This window comes from Marmota marmota, unplaced genomic scaffold, assembly GCF_001458135.2.
Source record: "Marmota marmota marmota unplaced genomic scaffold, marMar, whole genome shotgun sequence".
Classification (NCBI taxonomy): domain Eukaryota; kingdom Metazoa; phylum Chordata; class Mammalia; order Rodentia; family Sciuridae; genus Marmota; species Marmota marmota.
In genome coordinates, this window is record NW_025999968.1 from 19,049,301 (window position 1) to 19,064,950 (window position 15,650).

General features: G+C 38.0%; 2 protein-coding genes across 6 annotated transcripts in view; one reads left to right on the top strand and one right to left on the bottom strand.

Annotated features, from left to right (window-relative positions):
* Cmss1 (cms1 ribosomal small subunit homolog) overlaps positions 1–15,650 on the bottom strand; it is a 330,444-nt gene that overhangs the window by 57,532 nt on the left and 257,262 nt on the right. The window lies entirely within an intron of this gene.
* The window catches only part of Filip1l (filamin A interacting protein 1 like), a 270,009-nt gene that overhangs the window by 550 nt on the left and 253,809 nt on the right, over positions 1–15,650 (top strand). The window lies entirely within an intron of this gene.

The window sequence follows — 15,650 nt, forward strand, 5'->3', positions numbered from 1 at the left end:
AAGTAAGATTAGTGGTGAAAAAAAAATAAAGAAAGAAAAAAAGGGAGGATAGGTTTGAGCAATTGAGTTTCCTTGTTAGTAGCATCAATTTGTAAGCTGATGTGGATGATCAACACAAAATTTTAAAAATCACCACCATGTGATGAAATGGAGAGGAATACTGGATATGCTAGCTTGGAGATGAAGAATTCTCTTTTCATGGAAAGATCAGTAGAAGAAGATACTAGCATCTTACAGGCAACCAGAGAGTATTCTGTTTTTTCTTTGTTCACAGTTCTGTGATGTTAAGATTTGATGGAGTGGGAGTAGCTAGAGAACAGAAGAGGTAGAGTTTTTGGAAGGTCTTGAGAGATCATTATCAAGAGCTTTTGCTGTCACTTATCCCAAAGAAAATGATTGGATATCCACATTTCAATGTAAATGAGAAATGATGACAGACTGCCACCAATTAATACCAGAGTAAGCTTTGCTCACTGTACTCATTGGGTAGAAGTATTATTCAGTGTTTAGGGTGGCTGCATAGTTTTGCATATAGGAGTTCCTTTTAATAGAGATATATGTTCAGTCAAAATCCTTGGTCCTACAACTGATGTTCACCTTTCTTTATGCAATATTGTATAAATCTATGAAAGCACTAGAAGAGTGCAGTTCATATACTGTTTAACCACATGCAGCATATTTCATGTGTATTATATTTGCATAAAGGAGGGCATGGTGTAGTTTGTTACTGGAGAGAACTTATTCAAATTATGGCAATGTTCCTCGAGCTGCAACTAAAAATGCCATTCCTATGATGACACTTTCCAATTTATCAGTCCCTTAAAAAAATCGTATGTATCTTCCACAATTATCAGTTGACACTACTATGAAACTCCTATTATGCTTAATTAAAATTAGCATAAATACTGTAAGAGCTGTTTGTTATTGAAGTTTTCTGAAGGTAACAATAATTTGCATGAGCTATTTAGACTTCCTTAAAACAAATGTTTTAATTAAGGGTAAGCTCTACACAATGAGAGCTTTCCATGTAATATTCCCAAAGTGATAAGGGTTTGGGTTCTTATAAACAGAGCAAAAACACTCCATAAATATGCTGGGTCAGAAAAGTACTGATTATTAAGAGGGGTATGAATTCATTTTTAGAGCTTAGTGTATATTACTATTCATATATAATTGTCTTTTTGTTTAAACTTTACTGAAGTGAAGAATTTTAGTCAAAAATTGGTGTTACGTAGTGGCACTGTCACTACAGATATTTTATTGTGGTTTCAACATGATGGTGCATTTGGTGAAGCACTGTTGTAGGAGACTGACACTACAACTTGCCCTAAGTTGAACAGCTCCAACAATGGGGAAAAACCCAAAGTAATGGACCATGAATTCTCTTCATTCAGAATGCATTCCATACTATTATTTGTCTTAATTGAAAACAAAAAGTTAATTACATATTTGCCTCTCTAATGTGTTGCATTAAAAAAAACAGTTAAAGAAAAAGTGTTAGTTGTTTTATTTCCTTAGGTGAGAACTATTAACTACCAGCATTTATTAACCATTAATTCTGAGCGTGGAACAATGTTCTATTTCATTTCTAACAGGGGGAACATTTTTATAGTGAAGAGTTTGTTCACTTGTTCATTTGTTCACAGATCACTATGGAGTGCCTACTCTGTGCCAGACCTCAGGCAGGTTAACAGGGATACAGTCAATGAAACAAATATGGTCTCCATATGCTCAGAGAGTAGGAATCTGCACAAAAAGGCCACTCATTCGTGTTTTGAATCTGTATGTTGTGCATGCTGTTTACCACAGAACTTCTCTCATTCCTGCTTAAAAGTTAAGAACCAGAAAAGTTTTTCTCTTACTTTGAACAGGGTTATTTAGTTATCTGCAAGATATGGGGACAATTCTAGAGAACAACTCAATGTAAAATAATTGAGTTGGAAGATACATTTTAGTACAAATACTTGAGCCTTACTTTGAGGAATGTTGATATTTCTGTCTAAGCTATAGATAGTGAAAGACTCAAATGACAGTTCTTCTTCAGAACTGAATCAGATAGGATGTCCCTAAGAAAGTCCCTGAATAGTATACCAAGGAAATGGTAATGAAAAATTTGCTTTCAGTTAGGAAATAATTGTATGGACTGTATTCCAAAGGAAATCCTTAAGGAAGATATTAGAACACAATTTATATTATAATCTCTCTAGCAATCAGGGGTTCAAATCTGACATTCAAGATATTTCTGACACTGTCAATCACAGTGCCCACACTGAAAGAGTAGCAGTACTGTGCTTCTCACTTGGGTCAATGAGACTTCATAACAACCTTAATTGTAACAACAATGCCATTTACACTCATGAAATATTTTACATTGTTTGGAAGACTCACATGTTGGTCACTCATTTGTTTCTGTGTGACAGGAAAAGCAGGTATTATCATTCTCTGCTTGGCAGATGGACAAACTAGGTTTTAGACTAGCTCAGATATTTTTCTCTCTGATGCACAGCCTCATAGAGTAATTTCTTACATAAAACACAAGAACAATTTTAAATTTTCATCATACCTACTTTCAGCTTCTACCTACTGTTTGAAGATGGTGTGGACAAATGGGAAACTATCTAATAAGGGAAAGTGTCAGGATTCCCCTTCCATTCTTTCCCTGTCCTTCAAAGTCCTCACCCTTGAAATCTTTCCTCTGGCCCTTGAAAAATTTTCTTTTTGGATAGAACAATGAAGCAGAATATGGGAGAGTAAACTAGTTAACTCTGGCTTTACTGCTAATACCATTCATTGTATGATATAAAAAACAATTCTGAGTTATAAGAATGGAAAACATTATTACCTTTCATAATTTAGAAAGTTTGGTGACTGTTAAGGATTAGAGTAGTATAGTATGATAGTATATTTGCCAAAGCAAATGGGATTTTAAATTGCTAATTAGTGCTACCAGCCTAACAACATAGGCTGTCACATCAGACAACTGCCCACTCAGTCCTGTTTCTTTCTGGTGGAAGCACAAGTGGGTCCTTGTGGAAAAGCAGTTTATCATGGGTAAGAGAGAAAACATCACAAGAAAAAAATTCTTGGCCTGGGAAAATGTTAAGTGTGGCTGAGAGCTGTACATAGCTGAGCAGAGCAGTCTTGAGTGAATGGAGGCCTTTCTGATGGAATTAGAGAGTAAACTGATCTGCTGTTGACTAACAGAAGGGTATCAGTATGCAGAGAACCAGACATAGTTCTATCTGTTATTAGTTATGACTAAACAAATGCAACAAGACCTTACTTCTTTTTATATTCTTCCTGGATTTTTTTTTCTGTCTATTTAAAATTTGTTGAAATTCTTTGCACAGAGACGTTTAGCTACTTTTCTGTTCATGATTTGGAATGGATGTCACAGATCTTCAGGATGGAATTAGGGACAATTCCTTGGCTAGATAACTGGAATTCAGAGGAGGATAGCAAGTGGACAAAGCAAAGGCTGCCTCTGTGGCTCCCCTCAGAGCTACTGTGCCTGGCCCCGAAACAGACAGAAACAGAGGCAGCTGCCTCTGAGCCATGTAATTAAACTGCCAGGTTTTGACTGGGGACACCAAGGACTCCTTGTTTCAGCTGCTCCTAACAGCTCCACATGAAGCTATTTTAAGAACTTTTACATTTGATCAGGGAGCATGTGGGGTTAAGCTTTCTGTTTTCCACTTTGGTTTTAGATCCTTAGCAGGTATAGTTAGTTCAAATTTTTAAAAAATGTACTATTGTATTTCCTTATAATCAAAGCCTAACTAACTTCATATCAAGAGTGATAAAAATGGAGATTTCTTTCTTTTTTTTTAATTGGTTGATCAAAACATTACAAAGCTCTTGACATATCATATTTCATACATTAGATTCAAGTGGGTTATGAACTCCCATTTTTACCCCAAATACAGATTGCAGAATCACATTGGTTACACATCCACATTTTTACATAATGCCACATTAGTAACTGTTGTACTCTGCTACCTTTCCTACCCTCTACTATCCCCCTCCCCTCCCCTCCCATCTTCTCTCTCTACCCCATCTGAGATTTATTTCTTAAATACAATGAAAAGTATTTAGGATTTGGTTGGAAAAAGTCACTATTATTTTCCACTATAATTTGTGTTTGGCAAAATTTCAGTGAAAAATATGGATATATGGATGAATAAATAAAGTCATTTGGCTTGAGTTAGGTATTTGTGTGCTAGTGTCCATTAATCTTACTTATTATATGGGGCATTTGGCTGCCAAAGAGACCATTGTATATTAAGGACATTTGGAGTTATCTACCAATATCAATCTGTGATTAATTATCTGAACTTTTACAATTAGAGAAATGTCTTCTATAAGACTCACTTGACTTTCTGAAGGTACATAAAGTTGAAACAAAAGTTGAAGCAATAGTGATACAAAAAATTCCTTTTAATAATGTTTTAAACCAAGTATCTGAAAATTCCTCCAAAAGATATATGTCTTCCCATGCTTGTTGAAACTCTGTATCCCTAGCGAGCTATCACACACCTATGCATCTGAATCAGATTTGTCCTTTCAGTTCAAAAGATGTTTGCCCTCTTTAGGAGATTCAGCAAGCAGAGTGCTTGAATCCAACTCTAGAAAAATAAAGGAAGTAGGGTAACCAATTTTCCAGGCATACCTGGGATTGAGAGGGTTCCTGGGATGTGGGACTCTTTCCGGAAAAAATGGGAAAGTGGGTCATCCTAAAATGAGGAGGATAAAAATCTGAAATGATTCAATTACAGAGGTTTATTGCTGTAAAGGAATAGGGTATAAGAAACTAGAGTACACAATATATAAGAAGCTAGATTCACATGGCAGGCTTCCTGATAGGGAAATACAAGGAGAGGGATCTGGTCAGAGACTTGTCTATTTATGGAGTTTCACCCTTCCTGACAGAAGATCTGGGGTCATAATAACAAATTGTCATCTTGAAGCCTGGGAAATAGCATGGATGATTGGCACAGATTATCACTGAAAATCCTGGATTATAGAGGTATTCTATTGTTATATCTTTTATTTAAAACTTTAACAAGGACAAGATGAGTACTTAAACCAATTAAAGAAAAAATAGGACATAAATTATACAAGTCCACTGTGTTCTTGCTCCTCAAAGTTTGGCTGGCAGCAGGGATACTGGCATCACTTGGGAGTATGTTGAAATGCAGAATCTCAGGTTCTGCCCTAGAATCAAATCTGCATTTTGAGAGGCCCTCCTATATAAATTGGAGTTTAGTAGCAACACATTAAATCTGTGCTTTCCAACTACCTGTGGCACTGGACAAGTTTGTTAATTCATCACTGACTGTAATAAAAATTAATCACAAGAATAAAGATCACATGCTGAGATGTTGCAGCAACATGAAACTTGCAGTCGCTGGGTGCAGTGGCCCATGCCTGTAATCCCTGGACAATACACCACAACCTGAGTAGCACTAAGTGATGTTGATTGCTTTAAGTAATATTAGCACCCTAAGAGAAAATAATTACACTAAGTGATATTAGCAGCCTCACAACCATTGGGAAACACCTCAAGATCCCAAAGAATTCTCTGCACACAGGTGTCTTCACTTGATCAAGATGCCCTGTGAGTGCAGTACCACCAATCAATGTAAATGAGTTACATTTAAGTCTGCAGCCAAAAGAAAACCACACTTCATAGGGAAGCCTTCTCTATAACAGCAAAAATCTCACTAAATATGGATCAAAGACATTGATATTGCAGCAGTAATTATTTATGTAACACTACCTTAGGAGAATGTTAACAGTAGAGCATTAAATTGCTCCTTTTAAAACAAGGCACTTCCATAGTGTTTTATTTTGTTCTTTTCTAATTTGGAAAGACAGCATTTGTACACACAATTGTTAAAGACCATATCTAAGTTGTAAAAGTGAGGAAGGGCAAATTTTGTTAGTATAGACTAGATGGAAATTTTTTATTTTTTTTCTTCTTGAAGGGGAGGAAGGAGAAAATAGAAATGCAGTGTATGAAATGTTGAAGTGCCAGTTTTCTAGTTCCCAAAGCTACCAGGCATCTGTTTGTGAACTGATTCTGGGGGCTGGAGCTATTTCAAATGATATTTCCTAGGCTTTCCTTTCCATACAAGGGCAAATATGGCTACTGGTACTTTGAAGGTGGTTCTGGTGGAGGAGTTCTGAAAACCAAACTCAAGACTCTGGATTATAAAGGTACTCAATTGTTGTATCTTTTATTTGAGATTATGTGATCTTCAGCCAGTAATTTAACCTGAAATTCTTAACTTCCTGAACCACAAAATGAAGATAGTAACAATTCTCATTTTGAGCAATAGGTGAGAAATACAAGATATTAAGCATATAAGTACTTAGTAATCAGGAATTGTTATCATCATTATTCATACAGAAAACCCTCACCATGATGCTATGAATTGGGTCTAAAAATATTCAGGCTTGAAAATGTGGTATGCCAGTTTTTTTGAGAAGCTGATAATATTACAGGACACAGAATACAAACACAAAACCTGGGATTCCCTGGACCAAATTAAGAAGCCTTGGGCTAGAGACTCACCTAGAAGTTAAGGGAATTGCTATTTGAATGTTTTCTTTGGGACCCTATGTTATGAATCACTGATTGAGATACTGTACACCCACAGACAGGTATGAATTTAAAACACCAAATTTTATGTTAAGTAAGTAGAAATACCCTTTAACCTTCTCTGAGATTCTTTGGTCCTTTGCAAGTAACTCCTATTACTATTACTTTTTGCAATTATCTTACTCTCTTCTACTATAAAATTCAAATCATGTAATGGAAGTTCCATACTCAAGAAAGTGATGATTTATGACTCCAAGGCCCAGAGGATTCTGAAGAGACAATAAAAATCCTAAACGTGTTCAAATTATTCCAGAATGGGAAATGACTCTTCCTGTCTAGCAGTGATTATTTATGTAACACTACCTTGGGAGAATGTTAACAGTAGAGCATTAAATTACTCCTTTTAAAACAAGGCACTTCCATAGTGTTTTATTTTGTTCTTTTTTAATTTGGAAAGACAGCATTTGTACACACAAGATAGCAAGTTTTATTATTCTATCGTTAAGTGGTTAGGTCGGGTTTCAGAAAGACTGTGCTGATGCATTAAGTACCTGCCAAATGTGTGGAAGGAAAGCTCCGGTTCAAACCATAACACAGTTGTGGATCCACTGCTCTCTAAGTAAGCAAAGTGACCAGGAAATTCCACTACCAACAAAGTGTCAAGAGAGGCCAGCATGCCTACTGAAGGGAAGAAACTTCAGTTTACTTCAATCCATACATACTTAGTCATTTTCCCAGATGGTATCATAAAACTGCAATCATGACCTAAATAATTCAGTTATTTCAGCACATAATTCTGTTATTATGTCCCCATCTACATCTGGATAGTTCATTTGTATAAGGCAATTTCAGTTGAAAAGAGAACTCAAAAGTCCAGGTAAGTCTAGTGGAACTAATCTGCATATAAACAAGGATTCTTTTTTAAAGTATGGAAGAATACAAAGATTTTCACCTGTACTCACAGCACTAAAACAGTAATTCAGTTTCAATGGGTAGCTACAAACTTAAGTCTCTTCCCTGAGTCAGAAAATTTATAAGTGTTAGATCAGAGTTAGATCAAATACATGTTAGATGCAAAATGCCAGTCATTGTTTTAATAGGACTCATAAATTTCTATATTTTTAATTATTTACTTGTTCTTTTTAGATATACATGACAGTAGAGTATATTTCAACATATTATACATACATGGCACATAACTTATTCTAATTAGAATCCCATTCTCACGGTTGTACATGATGCGGAGTTTCACTGGTGATCTGTTCATATATGAACATAGGAAAGTTATGTCCAATTCATTCTACTATCTTTCCTATTTCTATCCCCCATCCCTTCCCTTCCCTTCATTCCCCTTTGTCTAATCCAATAAACTTCTATTCTTCCCTCCCCCTCCCTTATTATGTGTTAGCATCTGCATATATGAGACAATCTTTGGCCTTTGGTTTTTTGGTACTGGCTTATTTCATTCAGCACGATAGTCTCCAGATTCATATATTTACCAGCAGATGTCATGAAGTCAGTCTTTTTTATGCCTAATATTCCATTGTGTTATATGCCACATTTTCTTTATCTATTTATCTGATGAAGGACACCTAGGTTAGTTCTATAGTTTTGCTATTGTGAATTGAGCTGCTGTAAACACTGATGTGGCTTTGTCAGTGTAGTATACTGATTTTAAGTCCTTTGGGTAAATACCAAGGAGTGGGATAACTGGGTCAAATGGTGGTTCCATTCCAAGTTTTCTGAGGAATCTCCATATTGCTTTCCAGAGTGGTTGTACCAATCTGCAGTCTCCCCAGCAATGTAGGAACTCATACATTTCTATCCTTTAGCCTACTAATCAGAATTTTTTTTTCTTAGAGTTTCTTTAAATGTTCTCTATCTTATTTTCAGCAGGTCTTTTTAAATTAGAGCAGCAAAAAAACTTCTGGCATCTTATATTTTCCCAGCATATGAAAACATACTTTAGGAATCAGACTATTAGGTTGGGATTAATAGAAAACCAATCAGAAACTACCTTAACACATCAGATGGAGTCTAACTCATCTAAGAGACTCAAAAGGAAGCTGATATTCTCAGTAGGAAGGTGAGCAACAGCTGGCCCAGGTAACGGTTCAGGCTTCTGGTTCTGAAACCCTCACTAGGGACAGTTACAGCAGATGTTATCTATGCACACAGACAGATTTTTTTTCCCCCAATGATTTCAAGATATCATTCTGCAGTCCTCAACCATTCTTTGGGTAAAAGAGCTAATGTGGGGTTTCTGGTGAAGTTGTCTGACAGGTGGTTTCAGATCCTATGCTACCATTTTCCCTGTCTCCACTGGGGTCCTTCTTGCCCAGAGGTCATACTGTATCTTACATAATCCCAAAATAAATAAATCTGGCCAGATGGGAGAATCCTCAGAACAGATCCAGATTAGCCTACCTATAGAATTGGTCAATCCTAGGCTGCTCTGGAAAACAACTGAACTTCCACAAAGTCTGACATTATTACCTGCCAAGTATATATCTCTGGTAAGTTTGGCAATCCCGAAGCTTGCACTTCTGTTTATAATGGTACTCTGAGTGTACTGATTAGTTCCTATGTCCTTCTGCTGAATCAAACTCTTCTGATTTACTGATGTGGTCTGTGTCTGATTGTTTCATCAATTCTATTACCCATTGATAGTAATTTCATAATTTCTGTGTATCTTTCATAGCACATATGGATATTTTATTTAATCATAATCCTTAGGAGGTCTACTCTGACTGCCTTGGTTTCTAGACTCTCAAGCAAAACTTTGTCCCACCACCTGACCGGGAGAAGCTACATGAAAATGAGTGACTTTCAAGATGATGTGTTTAGGTTTGCAGTGAGAACAGGAAGCTTTCTCTCTCTCTCTCTCTCTCTCTCTCACACACACACACACACACACACACACACACATTTTATTTCATTTCTGATGAAAGGAAAGGTTATGAACTACTTTCCAAAAAACTAATTGCATCCTAGAAGAGTGAAAATCCTGATGCTGATACAGGCCATGTAGAAAGGGAGAACAAGAACAGTAGTAAGGATGGGCTTCTGAAAAGCTAACTAATCTTCTAAAACATCTCCTGGGATTGAGTCCTCTTGACCTAGCAGTTGTTTTTCATTTTTACTTTCAGAAATACCTTTGTGTAAGGGATTAATGACCCTCCTGCTGCCCATTAACTCAGACTGTCATTAATCTCCAGGAAATACCTTGTCAGTACTACTTAAACAGTACATGAAAAATGCTAAGTTTTAGGTTAAAACTGGTTAATCTCACACCTCTTTAACTACTCTGTTCAATGATTACTAAACCTTCCTGAAGTTTCTTTTGCCCTGGAATTAGTTAACATTTCAAGCATACCCTTACTTGTAAGCCATGAAATTGTTAGATATTAACTCTAACCCATCCAAAGGAAATGGCTTCTGGAAGGTAAACTGACTTTTTGAAACCATGCATCGAAAGGGCTATTACTAGTCTAATTTCCTATAAATCATGTGTGTTTCATGAACTTGGGAACTGAATGATGCCACTCTAACATCATAGCATTGGCCAGCTTCATAAAGGCTATTTCAATTTTAATCTCTGTTGGAGAGATTACATTATCTACTAAACAGTCCTTGTAAATAGGTTAGAAAAACTGACATAGGCATGCACATCTGTATGCTCTTACAAGAATGTTTACAAAATTTTCATACCACTTGTTGACACTCTTTCCAAGACAAGGGTAAGAGAACAACAGAGCTATGAAAACAACTTGTAAGTGAAGAGTTCTATAAACATAAATTCTACCATGAGGAGAAAGTGAAATGGATGCTGATATGTTAACAAAAAGATCAGAACTAAAGCACAGATGAAGTTTTAGGTGTTATAGACAATAAACCACAGAATTAGAAAAACATGGAACAAACAAGTATGGCAGCTGAAAGTGGTTCTTGACCCACCTCTGGAATAAGGGGAATAACAGAGAAGATTGTTCTCAGGTCTTTTCCTGCATTTCTCTTTCATCTGATGAAAACGAACAAGCTGAGGGCATTGGTGCAAATCACCAAACAACAGAGCCAAATTCATTGCCTTTCCTGCACAATGGGAAACGCCCTCAACTCTAACATTTGGGTTCCTGGACCAAAGCAGGCCTTGGCTGGCTGGCTGTGCACTAGATTCTTCTCTGCTTTGGTCACTGTCCTCCGGGTCTTGAGAACACAGGCCTGTGCTCTAAGTCATTGTTCTTTAAACAAAGTTGTGAACTGCTAACAGTTTCATTTAAAAGTTTATGAAATGGTAACCACATTGCTACATCTCTCTGGAGTATCTCAAACAAAATGTGGTTCAAATTTCTTGTTAAAGAAAGAGCAGCTCAGAGTTCTTGAACAAACAAATAGACAATTGATGCAGTTAACCGGCTTTGTGTGACCACAGCTATGTCATCTTGGCCCTGTTTCTTGCTTCGGGCAGAGGTCAGGGTGAAGCATCTAGTGAAGGAGCCTCCAGCCAGTCCATCTAATGCTTTTCTGAACAAGCTTCTTCGCAGCCCCAACAACGCAACTTGTGTGACTGGTGGTGGGAGAGCAGAGAGAGGAGGGCTCCTCTCATAGCCTGCTCTCTCCAACCTGAATGCTTGTGGGCAACAATTATCTTCATTTCGGGGAAATGAGAAGCCACATCTTCTCAGAGTATGACTAGAATCACTAATTTAGTGAGGTGGCCTCTGTGCCTATAAGGAAAGGGGTGTAGGTGGATGCTTCTATTAATTCAGAACCTTGCATTAATGCAGCTGATGAAATGTAGCTGGGAAGCATGTTGGAAATGTGCTCACAATCCTTTAGTTGAAAGGCTGATCTTTACATCAACATTAGCTGTTTATTGATAATGCTGCCAACACACTGGGTACAGACTCTTTTCTTTAGTATAACACAGACAAATCCATCTTAATATAACAGTTTGTTCTTTGAACAAACATATTTATTGCAAGGCCAGTCATGCCAAACACAAATATTTTCCTGTTTGAAATCCCTAGGGGGCAATGTGTAACAGCCTCTAGAAGTGACCATTCTAAAGTTTCTACCCATAGCCATGCCATAAGAACTTCCCTATTCTAACTTTGGCCCTTTATGGCCCATTGCTCTTTTTTTGCTCAAAACTAAGAATGCTGAGCAATCAGTGAGCCAAGATTTGAGGAACAAACCCCTCAAGACTCTAGATCTTCGGTCATACAGAGGACCTCACACTTATGGGCTCCTCTTAAAGAGTACTGTTCTGCTACTCAGTGAGACTTCAAATTACCAGTTTCCTTTAAAAGACACCTGGCCTAGGATCACAGAGTGCACAGGAACATGTAAAATTCAAGGAAGGTATTTCACACAGTCAGATCTGTGTACCCACTGTCAGTTGGCCTGTTTTGTTTTTATAACACTCAGCATTCAAGCCTCAACCACACACATTTTCCTTCTCCACTGACACCTGGAGGGCCACAAGAAGAGGGCAATACATTGCTTTTTCCTTTAAACTGCTCTTGCCAATTGGCTCTGCCCTGGCAGAGTTTGGCAGTATATGGAAGGGCTATTTTTGATGAGAGGGCTTGGCAACATTGCCTAAACAGAAAATTCTTCTCCTACACATTCAAAGCATTACAAAACACTTTTAGTATAATTTAGTCCCTGATCTCTGGAAACAGAGAAGGTTGCCTTTGAAATTACCATCTTTGATAACTAAGTAAAGAGCTAACAAGTCCAGGATGATCAGTAAATGATTGGGTTCCTACATTCAAACACCAAGTGGCTACTGAACACAAAGCAAGGTGGAGCACACAGAATGTATCCAGCACTGTCCTTGCCTTCAAGGAACTATCAGTTTAACAGAGGAAGCCATAAAAACATAAAAAGGAATCAAATAACGTGGAATGTGAAGCATCACAAGAGAGGTACAGATCAAGTGCTGGGTGATTCAAAGGGAAAAGAGTTATCTATGGAGAAGCAGAAAGCATATTTACAACAAGGGTCCAATTTCTTCTATGAGCATCTTATGCAAGTGAAGTCTTTTAAGAGGACTTCTACTTCTCTCTGCTTATTATGTCCTTTCTGAGAACATGTATTTATCCTCTCACTTCTAGCCCCTCCTGTGAAGGGCTTATTTCCACCATAATCAAGAATCCCAATGGAAGTACTTCACTGAAAGCAAGGATGTGAGAGTCATAATTTTTTTTCCAGTGGCTCAACCTTTGCCTTTTCTTACCTGACCTACCTGATCTAAGGCCACCCTTACCCGGTTGCAAAGCTGGACTGCTCTTCCTCTGAATTATCAAGGCTTCCTACCTGAAGAGTCTCTGGCCTGGCCTGTGCCATAGTCAAGGGGCTCCCTTCCTTCTCATGGGCAGGGAAGAGCTGCTGTTTAAGCTGTAATATTAATTGTCCCAGTTAAAGGAAAGTAGGATACTAGCTGTGTGTGGCTGGTGAGGAAAAATAATGGGTTCCTTCCTAGTCTCTGTATAACACTCTCAGACAGGAGCAGGTAGCCACCACTCACAAAAGGCTGATAAACGTGTGTTTTTCACCATGGTCTAGAAAGAACTCCACTTGATATCATCCCACTCCAGAGGACCCACGTACAAAGTGGCCAATGAACCCCCAATCCAATGGGCTTCCACCTTACATGCAAATGAGATGCCAGGGCCATTCCATACTTCTTCTCTGCTCTCCAGGTACTGGGGCTACATGGCTTACGACTAACACCCAGCAAAGCAAAGTCTCAGCTGACCACAACAGCAAGAGGGAAAAAGGCTGATCTTCCTCACTAACTGCCTGGCAGATCCCTCTCAAAGGATTGTAGGTACTAGGATGCTTCTCCACAGAGCTCTGCACCTGAGCCTGCAACAAGACAGTCATTACTTGTGAGGCCAAAGACTCCACCAAAGATCTCAGTGATGCTAGTTTTCAAAGCCTTGGCACTCACAGCCGTCAGCAAAACCCCACCACCTCAGGTCAGCAGTCCTCTTGCCTACTGAATTTTCAGTCTTGTATAAACTCTGCACTCCACTATGATTCATTCCTTTCTCTCTGACTCACTTCCAAGTCCTTCCCAGGATGCTCTCTGAAACCCTCTGAAGACAGGTAGAACAATGCAAAAGCACAGCTCATCAGCCAGGCAGATTTGGGTTCAATGATTCTAATGTGGACTTGTTGTGTGACCCTGAATAATGCACACAGCCTGTCTATACCCTTTGACCTTATCTGTAAAATCCAGATATCAGTAATTACTTTGTAGGGTCTTGTGAGAATTAAAATTTTTAAAACAGCTCAGTTAGTACCTGGAACATTCTAGGTGCTCCACAAATGACAGATATTACTATTATTGAAACTCTTATGTTCTTACCCTTCCCAGACGCCTCCTCTCATCCTCTGTTTCATCTTTGGTAAATCCTTCCTCCTGGATGAACAAAACCTCAGTCTTTTATAAGGAGGCAACCAATGTGCCCAGAGCCTACATACCAAGACCAGGTTGGCAGCATTCTCCCACCCCACTAGTTGCTTCTAGGCCCTTCCTTTCCATCCTCATATCAAAGCCTCTCCTCTCTCAAGGATCAGGCCAACTATCCATGCCACACTTGTCCACTCCCCAATTCTGCCACCTACTGGCCTCTCCCATTATTGTACCTTATTTAATAACTGGCAACAGAATCACACTTTCTCCTCCTTAATTCTTTCCACATTGTGGGTGGTCTCAACTTGAACATAGATGGAAGATTGTGGCTTCAAAATTTCTTGACTCCAGAGCTCTCTGCCCATTCTACTTCAGCAACCCAGTTCCATAGCTACTTCTGAAAAGTTCTACATCTGCACAATTATGATATCTGACTGCACTTAAGTGGTTCACATGTCTGTCTCTCTTTGGTAAACAGTTATGTCTCTAGCTAAAGACTGTATCTTATTTGACTTTTTATCCTTATCCTGAGGACAGAGTTTGGTATAAAATGGGTATTTAAAAAGAACTTGGTATTTTGTATAGCTTCATAGCATTTAAAATTTGCTCCCCTATTCATCATCTTATTAGAGCATCAATATAGGCAGGTAGAAACATTTTTGCAATTCCCCTTATAAATATGGAAACAAGACTCAGGAAAAGTTAAGTGACTTATTTAAAAGGTGACAGAGTACTCCAAGAACCTATATGATAGATCACCTAGAAGTCCACTGGGCTTCTTCTATCATCCTAGCTACAAAAACAGCTCTCTTCTTCCTCTATCTTCCTTACTCTTGTATACTTGTTTCTTATGAAAACCTTACAACAAAAATTAGGTAGATAATTACTTTACTCATCTTAAGCACCTATGAATAGTTCTAAGAGGATTATGCATCTCCATGCTCCCAAGGGTCTCCTGTTATCAGATTATACATTAAACTCTCAGGGTTTTCTCCCTGTTCCTTTTGGATTTTTGTTTTTATAGTTCTGGGGATTGAACCCAAGGCCAGCACTAGGCAAGTTCTCTACCATGAGCCACATTCTCAGCCCTCTCAGTATTTTCTTAAAAAAACAATGTAATATTTGGCTGCCTCCAGTGTTAGCACTAGATGATAAGTATTCACTCTATTACCCACATTAAGCAGATTTCAAAACTGAAAATATAGAAACCCAATCTTGTGTTTTCTGATTAATTCAATCTTGGATTTAAGGTTTCTGATAAAGTCCACGGGATCAGAGTTTGAAATTCCTCTGGGTTATTAGTGAAAATGATCCCTGGCAGAAATCTGAAAAATCCCTTTAAATATATAGAGTTTTGCAATTGGCAAAGGAAAAAAAAAAAGACGCTTCCTGCTTTACACTACTCTACATTCCATATGTGGCTGAATCCAGCACAGCCTAAACTAGAATCTCATGTAGAATCCTAAACTGAAAAGAATCTATTTCAGGCAATGAAAAGTCTTTCTTATCATTTGAAATCTTTAAAGTGTTTTTCTACTTTAAGGAAGCCATTTTAAAAAAAGGATTCTAGCTAATGGTTTGTTTCATGGTAAGTATCCATCCATGTATGGTAATGGT